The 13485-nt window shown below is 45.1% G+C and overlaps 1 protein-coding gene across 1 annotated transcript in view; it reads left to right on the plus strand.

Annotated features, from left to right (window-relative positions):
* The window catches only part of LOC124612927 (UDP-glucosyltransferase 2-like), a 692550-nt gene that overhangs the window by 56951 nt on the left and 622114 nt on the right, over positions 1-13485 (plus strand). The window contains exon 2 of the mRNA XM_047141425.1: positions 11012-11132. The gene's annotated coding sequence lies outside the window, so the exon portion shown is untranslated. The remainder of the gene's footprint in view (positions 1-11011; positions 11133-13485) is intronic.

Consider the following 13485-nt stretch of genomic DNA (forward strand, 5'->3'; position numbering starts at 1 on the left):
AAGGTGCTAGATCCGGGATGTAGAGTGGCTGGGGAACAATCCAGTAACGTTTGATGAGCTCCTCTCGGCTGCGTAGACATTTGTGAGGTCTTCCGTTGTCATGGAGAAGTTCGCTTGAATTTTTGTGACGACGAACACGCTGACGCCGTTTCTCCAGTTTCCTGATGGTATCACGGTACGCTTCAGACTTTGTCGTTGCACCATGAGGAAGGGCATCAAACAAAACCTCTTCATAGTCTCAGAAGACCGTCGCCACGACTTTCCCGGTTGACCGTGCGCCTTCGAGCTTTTTCTTCGGAGGAGAGGTGGTGTGATGCCACTCCATGGACTGCCGTTTTGTTTCCAGTTCGAAGTGATGAACCTATGTTTCATCACCTCGGAAGATATTCCACAAAAATTGTCACGATCAGAGTTGTTACGAACAAGCAATTCGGCACAGATGGTCCTTCGCTGCTCTTTATCTTCTTCTGTTAAGTGGCGAGGAACCCAGCGAGCACACAAGTTTGAGTATCCCTTCTGGTGAACGAGTGTGTCGGCACTACCAGCAGAGAAGTACAGATGAGGAGCCAGATGCTTAATTGTGATCCGTCGATCAAGTCGAATGAGAGTGTCCGCACGTTCCAACGTCGTTGCAGTATCAGCTGTGAGCGGCCGGCCGGCACGCGGGAGATCGTAGAGCTTGCGCGAGCGGGGTGCTGTGATGACAGACGATTCACCCAGCGGCTCATCGTGCTTTTGTTCACTGCGAGGTCTCGCTAGATATTCTGCAAAAACCTATGAATATCTGTTATGGTCTCGTTTTCCGCCACAAGAAACTCAATGACAGCTCTCTGCTTGGAACGCACCTCCGTTACAGATGCTATTTTGAAGGCTACGTATGGCGTTGCCACCTATCGGAGCTTCATGAAACTATAGGGGCTGAAGCGGGAATATTCCACGGTGTCCCTCAACAACTTCCACATTTCTTCAACAGAATTCGAACTAGAAAACGATGTATCGCATTACTTACTGGACTCGCCTCCTCTGTACAGAAACCAGACGTTTGTTACATCAGTCGCAGGACATGAAAGGAGAGCAGTGACTGAGAAGAGAGTGAGACAGGGTTGCAGCCTATAACTCAATCTCTACAGTGGGGAAGCAGTAAAGAAAGCCATAGGATAGTTTGGAAAAGGAAGGAAGGTTGTGGTAAAAGAAAAGTAGCTTTGAGGTTTGCCGATGACATTATATTTTTGACTAACAGAGAAAACTACCTAAAAGTGCAGCTGAACGGAAGGAGGGGTGTTCCAGCATTTGTCCGGAATACAAACTGATCCCCCCTCCCCCCTTTCCCCGAGGTCGGTTTCTGCAAGTTTTCCATTGTTCTGTTAATAAGTCGTGCGAGTTATTAAACTGATAGTTCGGTAACCCTAACACCTGTCAGCTACATCTACATCATACACCGCAAGCCATCTAATGGTGAGTGGCGGAGGGTACTTTCGGTACCACTATCTGATCCCTCCAACTCTGTTCCACGCGCGAATAGTGCGTGGGAAGAATGACTGTCAATAAGCCTCTGTATTGGCTCTAATTTCTCGAATTTTCTCCTCGTGGTCAATACGCGAGATGTATGTGGGGAGAAGTAATATGTTGTCCGACTCCTCCTGAAAAGTACTGTCCCGAAATTTCAATAGGAGATCTCTCCGTACCTACAACGCCTCTCTTGTAACGTCTGCCAGGAGAGTTTGTTTAGAAATTCAGTAACGCTCTCTCGCCAGCTAAGCGATTCCGAGAAAAAACGCGCCGCTCTTCGTTGGATCTCCTTTATCTCCTCTATTAGTCCCACCTGATCCGGATCCCATGTCGATGAACAATACTCAAGAATCGGACGAACAAGCGCCTTATAAGCCACTTCTTTCGCAGATAAGTTACATTTCCCTAAGATTCTTCCGATGAATCTGAGCCTGATATCCGTTTTTCCCACTATCTGTTTTATGTGGTCATTCCACTTAAGGTCACTCTGGATAGTTACGCTTAGATATTGAACGGCAGACGCTGTCTCTCCACCTGTATGTCGTCCATAGTCTAGCTGTACAACAGTGGATTTCTTTTCCTGTGTATGACCAATATGATACATTTATTTACGTTCAGGGTCAACTGCCAGAGCCTGCACCAATCATCAATTCTCTGCAAGTCGTTCTGCAAATTCTTACTATCTTCTGGCGTTGCTACTTTGGTATAGACAACTTTATCATCTGTGAATAACCTTAAAGAACATCCGACGCTTTCTACTAGATCTTTTATATACTGTATACTGTAAACAACAACGGTCCTATCAAATTTCCCTGTGGTACTCCGGATATTACCTTTACGTCTGTGGATTTGGTTCCGTTAAGAGCGACATGTTGAGTTGTGTCTGCAAGAAAGCCTCTAATCCAATCGCAAGTCTGCTCCCATACTCCGTATGCTCGTATTTTTTTTTCATTGAACGGCAATGCGGGACGGTATCAAATGTATTACTGAAATCAAGGAACGCGGCATCAACTTGGGGGCAGCCGTCCATTGTGCTGTGGATCTCATGGAGCTGAGTTTCGCTGGACCTCTGTTTTACGGAATCCCTGTTGATTTTTATTTTTTCCAAAAAAAACGTCATAATTCTTCAGCATAATACATATTCCAAAATCTTACAACAGATTGACGTCAACAATATAGGTCTATAATTGAGTGGGTCTGTCTTACGGGCCGCGCGGGGCAGATGCGCGGTCTTGGGCGTCTTGTCACGGTCCACGAGGCTCCCCCCGTCGAAGGTTCGAATCCTCCCTCGGACATGGGTGTCTGTGTTGCCCATAGGGTAATTTAGTTTAAGTTAGATTAAGTAGTGTGTAAGCTTAGGGACCGATGACCTAAGCAGTTTGGGTCCGTAAGATCTTACCACAAATTTACAATTTTGTCTCACGGCCTTTCTTAAAAACGGGAACGACTTGCGCTTTTTTCCGGTCGTTAGATACCGTTCGTTGCCCAAGCGATCTGCGATATATTACTGGTAAAAGGGGAGCAAGTTCTTTTGCACAATCTTTATAGAATCTTATAGGTATCTCAATCTGGTCCTGACGCCTTTCTACTAATAAGCGATTCTAGATACTCTACAGTTCCACGATCGGTTATGTCAGTATCTGCCATTTCGACGTTCGCACGACGATTGAAAGGAGGGACAGTGTTAAGATCTACCTCGGTGAAACAACTTCGGAAGACCGAATTCAGAATTTCGGCCTTCCCTCTTATCTTCCGTTTCGGTGCCGATACGGTCGCTGAGAGGATGAACAGATGATTTTGACCCACTTACTGTTTTTACATACGACCAAAATCTCTTAAGGTTTTTACTCAGGTCGGTTGACAACGTCTTACTTTCAAAATCATTGAACGCTTCTCTCATTGTTCTCTTTATGCTCATTCTCGCTTCTTGCAGCTATTGTTAGTCAGTTAGGGTTTTACTTCTCTTGAATCTGAGATGTAGAGCTCTTTGTTTACGTAGCGCTTCTAACAGGGCATGGTGGATCTTTCCCATCTCTTAAAACCTTACTCGGAACATACTGGTCTAGGGCATACTGAACGATGCCTTTGAATTTTTTCCATTTGGTCTCCACATTTTCGTCCTCATCACCGATTATATAATGCTGACTGCTGAGATATTCTGAATTTTGTATCCTGTCACCCTTGCTGAGCAAATACCGGGTGATCAAAAAGTCAGTATAAATTTGAAAACTTAATAAACCACGGAATAATGTAGATAGAGAGATAAAAATTGCCACACGTGCTAGGAATGACATGGGGTTTTATTAGAACAAAAAAAAAAAACAAAGTTCACAAAATGTCCGACAGAGGCGCTGGACAGCAAAACTGCTACCGTGACGGGTGAGAGGTACGCCGATATGTTACAAAATCGCATCATCCCCAGCCTGGCTGATAAACATCTGCTGGAACGTACGATGTTTATGCAGGATGGCGCTCCATCCCACATTGCTAGAGGCATGAAAGATCTCTTGCCCGCGTCGTTTGTTGATGTTTGTGTGCTCAGCCGCCACTTTGTCATGCTTGTACTCCCAGGTCCCCAGATCTCGGTCCGTGCGATTATTGGCTTTGGGGTTACCTGAAGTCGCAAGTGTATCGTGGTCGACCGACATCTCTAGGGATGCTGAAAGACACCATCCGATGCCAATGCCTCACCATAACTCCGGACATGCTCTACAGTGCTGTTCACAACTTTATTCCTAGACTACAGCTATTGTTGAGGAATTATGGTGGACATATTGAGCATTTCCTGTAAAGAACATAATCTTTGCTTTGTCTTACTTTGTTATGCTAATTATTGGTATTCTGATCAGATGAAGCGCCATCTGTCGGACTTTTTTGAACTTTTGTATTTTTTTGGTTCTAATAAAACTCCATGTCATTCCAAATATGTGAGCCAATTTGTACCTCTCTATCTACATTATTCTGTGATTTATTCAGTTTTCAAATTTATACTGACTTTTTGATCACCTGGCACTTGTCTAGGGCATATTGAACGATGCCTTTGAATACCTTTCCATTTGGTCCCCACATCTTCGTCCTCATCACTGAATATACAGGGTGTTACAAAAAGGTACGGCCAAACTTTCAGGAAACATTCCTCACACACAAAGAAAGAAAATATGTTACGGGGACATGTGTCCGGAAACGCTTACTTTCCATGTTAGAGCTCATTTTATTACTTCTCTTCAAATCACATTAATCATGGAATGGAAACACACAGCAACAGAACGTACCAGTGTGACTTCAAACACTTTGTTACAGGAAATGTTCAAAATGTCCTCCGTTAGCAAGGATACATGCATCCACCCTCCGTCGCATGGAATTCCTGATGCGCTGATGCAGCCCTGGAGAATGGCGTATTGTATCACAGCCGTCCACAATACGAGCACGAAGAGTCTCTACATTTGGTACCGCGTTTGCGTAGACAAGAGCTTTCAAATGCCCCCATAAATGAAAGTCAAGAGGGTTGAGGTCAGGAGAGCGTGGAGGCGATGGAATTGGTCCGCCTCTACCAATCCATCGGTCACCGAATCTGTTGTTGAGAAGCGCACGAACACTTCGACTGAAATGTGCAGGAGCTCCATCGTGCATGAACCACATGTTGTGTCGTACTGGTAAAGGCACATGTTCTAGCAGCACAGGTAGAGTACCCCGTATGAAATCATGATAACGTGCTCCATTGAGCGTAGGTGGAAGAGCATGGGGCCCAATCAAGACATCACCAACAACGTCACAGAAAATCTGTGTTGATGACGTGATTGCACAATTGCGTGCTGATTCTCGTCAGCCCACACATGTTGATTGTGAAAATTTACAATTTGATCACGTTGGAATGAAGTCTCATCCGTAAAGAGAACATTTGCACTGAAATGAGGATTGACACATTGTTGGATGAACCATTCGCAGAAGTGTACCCGTGGAGGCCAATCAGCTGCTGATAGTGCCTCCACACGCTGTACATGGTACGGAAACAACTGGTTCTCCCGTAGCACTTTCCATTCAGTGACGTGGTCAACGTTACCTTGTACAGCAGCAACTTCTCTGACACTGACATTAGGGTTATCGTCAACTGCACGAAGAATTGCCCGTCCATTGCAGGTGTCCTCGTCGTTCTAGGTCTTCCCCAGTCGCGAGTCATAGGCTGGAATGTTCCGTGCTCCCTAAGACGCCGATCAATTGCTTAGAACATCTTCCTGTCGGGACACCTTCGTTCTGGAAATCTGTCTCGATACAAACGTACCGCGCCAAGGCTATTGCCCCGTGCTAATCCATAGATCAAATGGGCATCTGCCAACTCCGCACTTGTAAACATTGCACTGACTGCAAAACCACGTTCGTGTTGAACAGTAACCTGTTGATGCTACGTACTGATGTGCTTGATGCTAGTACTGTAGAGCAATGATTCGCATGTCAACACAAGCACCGAAGTCAACATTAGCTTCCTTCAATTGGACCAACTGGCGGTGAATCGAGGAAGTACAGTACATACTGACGAAGATAAAATGAGCTCTGACATGGAAATTAAGCGTTTCCGGACGCATGTCCATATAACATCTTTTCTTTATTTGTGTGTGATGAATGTTTCCTGAAAGTTTGGCCGTACCTTTTTGTAACACCCTGTATGATGCTGACTGCTGAGATATTCTGAAATTTGTATCCTGTCGCCCCTGCTGAGTAAACATATCTTCCTACCTTTCTTAACATTCCTTGCAGGACTCGCCTGCTTCCTTTACTGTTGGACCCCTTCCCTACACAAGCACGCTAGCTTACGAAGCTGGAGTGCACGTAATCGCCTCAGCCGCTTCTTGCGGGTGAGCGAGCGTTCGCGTTCGCATTCGCATTTGCGCGGCGCCTGGCGCCGGCCCGTGGCGTGGCGCCGGCACTTTAATCAGCGCGGCAAACAGGTCCCAGCGGGGCGCCTTTGATGTGACCGGCCGCGATATTGGGTCGAGCGGCGACCGCGAGGCTGGCGGCACGGGACGCCGGCCGCGCCGCCTCGATATTGAGTAACTCGGCCAGCCGTCCGACGCCGCCTCAGGCACGCGGCTCTCGCCGTCTGGACTGCCACCCCCGTTCCGGTGTTGCCTCGCCCTCCTCGAACGGCAAGCACTGCTAGTTCTGCAACATTCGAATGCAATAGCAGGTGTAAATATAAAGGCTAACAACATTAGCTCACATTTCTCTACGATCTCATCCCCTTCCCCCACCTTCTCCTTTTCCTTGAACACATCCGCACACTATATATTGTCCACCGCCTTGATCCCCCTCACCCCCTGGTGTCTCCGCTCCTCTCCACCCCAAACCAGTTGCCGCGCCTTTACCGTCGTGTCCCACCCTCTCTCCATCTCCACACCCTCTAACTCCTTTCCCAACTCTACTTCCACCATCTACCCTTACCGGATGACGAGCTTCGCCCTGACATCTACCCTTCCTACCAATTCTAACCCCATCTTCCTGCCTCCTCCTCAGGGCTCCCTCTCCTCCCCCTCCCTACTCCTGAGCGGCTTCCCCCTCCTAATCCCCCTCCCTCTCTTGTGCCCCCCTTTCAGTGTCTCTGCACTCCCTCCTGCCCTGTCTTCCCCCTTCATCTCCCACCCCACGTGTCTCCTGCCTCTTCGTGTACCTGCTGATGCCCCTCCTCTCTTCATCCCGCCGCTTCCCCTGCTGCCCCATGCTCTCCCCTCCTTTTCCATCCTCTCTGACCTCGGCAGGTCCCACGTGGCAGTTTTATTCTTCGTCGTGTGTGCTCTAAGTGGGTTTTAAGTGTGTTGTTCTGGAGAGTTTTTAATACTGTCGCCGACTTTTAACCTGTGCATGTCCATTCAGTGTCTTCTCTGTGTTTTAAGAATCGCCAACTGTGTTTTTTAACTTTCTGGTGACTTTAACTGTCCTCCATGAACGACTCCATGTCAGTCTATTTTTACTTCCATTTTCACCCATTATTCTGTTTTAAGTCCCCCTTTTTATCACCTTATGCATGTAACATTTTCTTCTTATTTTAAGTTGTCATGTCACTCGGCTGAAGAGCGGCGGATTGTGCCGCTGACAGCCCTCCCCTGCCCATATTGGGCAGGGGAATGAAATCACAATAAAGGAAAAAAAAATGGCTCACAGTTCAAGGCATTGGTCACCCCTTTGAACGATCACACTGGTTTCAGGTGAGTGGCATGTATGGTCCAGAACTGGTATTAACACTTTGCCAACCGACGACACCACAGTGGTGTCATGCACGAAATAACAGTCAACAGCCAGCGACACCACAGTGGTGTCGTGTGCATAGTATCGCGCAGTGGCCGGTGACAGCACTTTGGCATCTTTTTCATTCTGTTTTATTTAGGTAAGAATAAGTTACACGTCAACAAGTTTTTTGTTTTTATAAGTACTTGTGTACGTTCATCATGGCAGAGGAAAGAGACGATACGATTATTTACGATAACCGCGCGGACGTCTTGTCTGACGTTCCGGACGACTTGGCCGATTGGGAAGAAGACAATGGACATATAAAAAAATGAAAGTGAAGCAGAATCGTCGGAAGATAGTGAAATGCACCCAAGAACAATCCGGCGAGCGCTACGGTTGCCAACTGATTCGGATGAATCAGGCGAAGAAGACAGACTGTGATTTACTGAGCACCAATAATAAATTTGAAGGATCTCCAGGTCCACACATATATCCCAAAGATACACAGAGCGTCGTTGATATCATAGAATTATATATTGGGAACGATCTATTTGAATATATTAGCAACGAAACCAACAAGTATTACAGTCAAAATTTCAACAGAAGGGAACTGGATAAAAAAATTGCCAAATCTATTGACGTTACGGGACCCGAACTTAGAAAATAGTTTGGGCTTACTACCTTGATGGGAATTGTAGAAAAGCATGGAACGATGATTACTGGTCAACGAATCCGTTGATAGACACACCGATATTTCGCAAAACGATGTCCTGCAACTGATTCAGACAAGTATTATCATTTTTACATTTTTCCGACAACAACAATAAACTGGATAATGTCGACCACCTTTTCAAAGTGCAATTTGTAATTGATTATTTTTTCAAACAGTTTAAAGAAACGTTTAATCTAAGTCAAGGAATGATACCGTGGTGTGGATAGTTAAATTTTAAAGTTTACAATCCGTCGATAATTACGAAATATGGCAAACTCATTCGGATGCTCTTTGATTCGAGTGCGGGACACATTTCCTCAGTCAAGGTATATTCCAGCGCTGGACAACCTTTAGCAAAAACAGTGATGGAACTATTGACACCTTCTTATGGAAAGTGGCATCACCTCTACATGGATGGTTATTATCACAGTGTAGAACTTGCAGAGAAGTTACTTGAAAATTCCAGTTTGTGGAACGATACGGCAAAATAGAGGATTTCCGTAAAAATTAAACCGCGCAATAGTCAATGTGTTTGAAGCTCGTCATCAACAGAAAGGTGACAAGCGGCAGGCGACAAGCCAAGTAATCCGAATATGCGCTGCCGGCACCAAGCCGATAAATTCGTACGAGACGTGCGGACAGAAAAGTGTTAAGTTGCCATGTTACCCTCCACGGAAATTAGTTGGTTAAGTGTTACATATAACTTTTTCACGATAAATGGTATGATTATTAACGAACATAGAACGCACAAAAATACACATACAAATATTTTTTACATGTACCACATCCCTGATCCCCATGCAAACCCATAACCACCTGATCCAACACACGAGTCAACCCGATCCTGATCCATATTAACCCGATCCTTAACCATCGACGACGACAACCAAGTCGCAGTTTCATGGGGCCAGACATCCATTGACCCCAATACTCGCCAGCGTGATGCAGCTTCTCTGTGATAATAACGTCGTTGTTCAGCAGACTCGTATATACTTGTGACAATACACACCTGTACGCCGTACCATTACCTCTGACGATAAAAAAATAGATTTTGAGACGTGGTTGAAGAGATGTAAAACAAATGTTTTATTCACACTTTTAAAATGCTCAAAAAAGTGTTAAAGTAATGTTTTAAGAAGTCTAAATTTCGGATGAATCTCAGTGAAAGCTCACAGTATCGGAACCTCTTCAAGAGAATGAGCTTCATAAACTAAACAAGAGCCGGCCGGAGTGGACGAGCGGTTCTAGGCGCTACAGTCTGGAACCGCGCAACCGCTGCGGTCGCAGGTTCGAATCCTGCCCCGGGCATGGATGTGTGTGATGTTCTTAGGTTAGTTTGGTTTATGTAGTTCTAAGTTCTAGGTGACTGATGACCTCAGAAGTTAAAATCCCATAGTGCTCAGAGCCATTTGAACCATTTCTTTGAACTGAAGAAGACGACAACACGTTGGTCCACCTACGGCCCTTATGCAAGCAGTAATTCGTCATGGCATCGATTGACAGAGTTGTTGAGTATCCTCCCGAGGAATATAGCGCCAAGTTCTGTCCAATTAGCACTTCACATCGTCAGAATTACGAACTGGCTAGAAAACCCTGCCCACAGTGTTCCAGACGTTCTTAATTGGAGAGAGATCCGGCGACCTTGCTGGTCGAGGTAGAGTTTGGCAAGCACGAAGAGAAACAGTAGAAACTCTCACCATGTGCAGTCAGGCTTTATGTTGCAGAAATGTAAACTCAGGAAGGACAAAAGAACGCGACGTAGAATGTCGTCGACTTTCGGCTGTGCTTCAAGGGTGCCACGGATGGCAACCAGAGAGGTCCTGCTATGAAAAAAAAGACCTCAGACCAAGACTCCTGGTTGTCAGGACATATGGCGGGTGGCCGTCATGTCGGTATCCCACTGCCGTCCAGGGCGTCTCCAGACTCTTCTTCGCCCTGCCTGGAATCTCGTTGACCTCAGCGGTGAGACCTGCCGGTGAGTCCTGCTTCAAACTGAGCTCCAATGTCCTATTGGGAACGACCTTGGTTGCGGTGGGATATCAGTCTAAATGTCGTGCGCTATACGACCCAACAGCCAGGAGTGATGGTCTGGGGTGCCATTTCTTTCCATAGCCGGACCCCTTTGGTTGTCATCCGAGTCACCCTTACAGCACAGGGGTATGTCGACGACATTGTCGCGCAGCGTTTTGTTGCCCTTCATGGAAAGCCATTCTCGGCTTACCTTTCGAACACGGTGGGAGTTTCTATTGTTTTCCTTCGTGCTTGCCAAATCTACCTTGGCCATCAAGGTTGCCGGATCTCTCCCTAATTGAAATAGTTTGTAGCATTATGAGCAGGGCCCTCTAGACCAATTCAGAATTTTGACTGTATAACGCGCCAGTTGGAGAGTATTTGGGGTGATATCCCTCTGCAGGACATGCAACAACTTTTTCAACCAATGCCAAGCCGAGTAACTGCTTGAATGAGGTCCAGAGCTGATCAGTTTGTCAAGCTTTTCCTCTTCAATAAATCATCCATTTTTCCTGAAATTGTAATCAGTTACTTGTCTGTACATTTACATCGTATCTACAGTATCGGAAGACTGACAGTGGAAGGCGCCGTACAATCCGCACGCCTGACGTGGGGGAGCATGTGCCACGTTCGATGGAAGAAACACCTGAGATCACCGTGCGACATTTAACAACAGCAGAAGGTATGTTCCACTTATATGGATGGTACTTAATGAACGATTGTTCGACCCGTATCATTTACAGCGCGTTCAGGCCCTTAGGCCACAGGATCATCATGGCAGACGACCGTTCTGTCAGTGGCTGTTGCAAAGTGTGCCACAGATCCACTGTTCACATCCAAGATTTTATTTACCGTTGAGGCGAGGTTCACACGAATGGTGTTGTGATTTTGATAACCAACATGTATGGGCTGATGTAAATCCCCAAGCAATTCAGAAAAGCGGTCATCAATAGCGGCGCTCAATCAACGTATGGGCAGGTGTATTCGGCGATAGATTAGTAAGGCCATACGTGCTACCACAAAGGTTAACTGGAGCGTATTATCTCGACTTTCTCATTAATGTATTGCCTACCTTGCTAGAGACTGTGTCGCTACACCAACGAATTCAAATGTGGTTCATGCACGGTGGCGTACCAGCACATTTTCGTCACAATGTGCACGAACATCCGAGGCACACTTTTCAGAACTGCCTGCTAGCTTCCTAGACCTGCATCCCCTAGACGTTTGGTTATGGGGCACTTGAAGGAATTGGTCTGCGTCACGCCCATCAACGATGTGCGGACACTAAAGGGGCGCTTCTTCAAAGGGTGCGAGCAGGTAAAACAAGAACCAGGGATACTTCAAAGGATGCGTCATTCCTTACGCCAGAGGGCAGAGGGGAGCAGATCATGAATAGGCACCACGTTGAACACCTCCTATAAACACGTGTTTATCGCAGAAGTTATGAAGGTATGCATTTCCGGACCCATGTTTATTGGACGTTCGTTTCTTGTTCCGATGAGTATCATTACAACTCAAAGTATTCGACACAGTTTTTCGAACACCCTGCGCAGGGTGATAGGGTATCGTACAAGTGTACACTTGAAAGTGCACAATAACAGAAGCAAAAAAGTATTAGGAAGCATAGGCTCTAAAACACATATTATGAGCACTTCTTGAGAGCAAGAGATGTGTTTCGCGGTAGCGAAGTTGAAGAAGTGCTCATAGTTCTTAAAGTATGCGTTTTAGAATATATGTTTTCAAAGACATTTTTACTTCTAGTATTGTGTACTTTCAGTTGTATGAGCTTACGCCATTAATTATGATACACCCTGTATAAGGCTACACTCACGGGCTTTTCTCTCTATATATATTTCTATCCAGAAATTCCTCTGTGGTATAGAAGAAGTTGTGAAGGTGAAAAATCTATGATCTACATTCTTCTACACTCAATCCTAGAGTGTGTGCAGTATATAAACAACATAACGTGTAGTGTGGTACAGGATACGTCCTGTAGTGTGGAATGTTTAATGAGACATGTTACTTACAATTCTGTACTATATTTATCTAATACACACAGAAAAAAACACTGATACGAGAGAAGAACGTAGAGATGAAAACCACTTGCGGTGTCTAACAAGAATATGCGAAACGTGTCTGATAGACAAACGTAAAATATTCAGTTCCAAAACACACAATTTTTCCATTCTCTATAGCAGAAAGCATATCTGAAGAAGCAACTCCGAAAACCAGCTGCAGACAGGAACAATATTCTCCTGCCAGTCAGACATATTATTTCTATGGGTTTGATTGCTAATATTTTCTATAGGTATGTGTCACAAAACGGTGCCAAAGACATTTTAATTAAAGAGTAATACACATTAATTTTTCTCCTGAAGTTATGCTTGTGAACATCCATGCAACTATCAAACCCAGGTCGAGTGATAATAACAAATTTCTTTGATGAATAAAAGTATTGTGAGAATGTATTTAAAATTCTCAGCCGCTTACGGAGACCTCTGGAAGATATATGTGTACTCGTATACTAAACTATAAGAACTTTTTTGTGCAATAAATACTGTTTACTAAGTGCGGAGCTATCCCAGAATATTATCACATGAGACATAACTGAATTATGTTGTGCAAAATATGTTCCCTTATCGACATTTATATCCCTAATGCTGTGAGTGTTTGAATGACAAAAGCAACAAAATCTAAATATTTTAGCAGATATACTGGGTCTTATGAATATACTTTATACTCAGAAGTTCGGAATAAGTTCTCTGGTAGGCATGAATAAAGCGAGTCTGAGAGCATACTTCACCGGAGTATGTTCTCAGCTGAGTTGAAGTTGCTCAAAGCAAAGAATTTTCTCTGATTTCGTATGATTAAAACCAGAGAAGTTTCTCACAAGCGGAGAACATCATCATTTTTTATAACTTCCGTAGCATACTTCGACCTGAGAAAGTAGGGCTGTGGTTAAGTGTTACCGAGTGTTTTTATTGAAAATGGCGTAATTTGTGGTTCTCGAAAGGCAAAAAAATTATACGTAGCAC

Source organism: Schistocerca americana, chromosome 4, assembly GCF_021461395.2.
Source record: "Schistocerca americana isolate TAMUIC-IGC-003095 chromosome 4, iqSchAmer2.1, whole genome shotgun sequence".
In the NCBI taxonomy this organism is placed as follows: domain Eukaryota; kingdom Metazoa; phylum Arthropoda; class Insecta; order Orthoptera; family Acrididae; genus Schistocerca; species Schistocerca americana.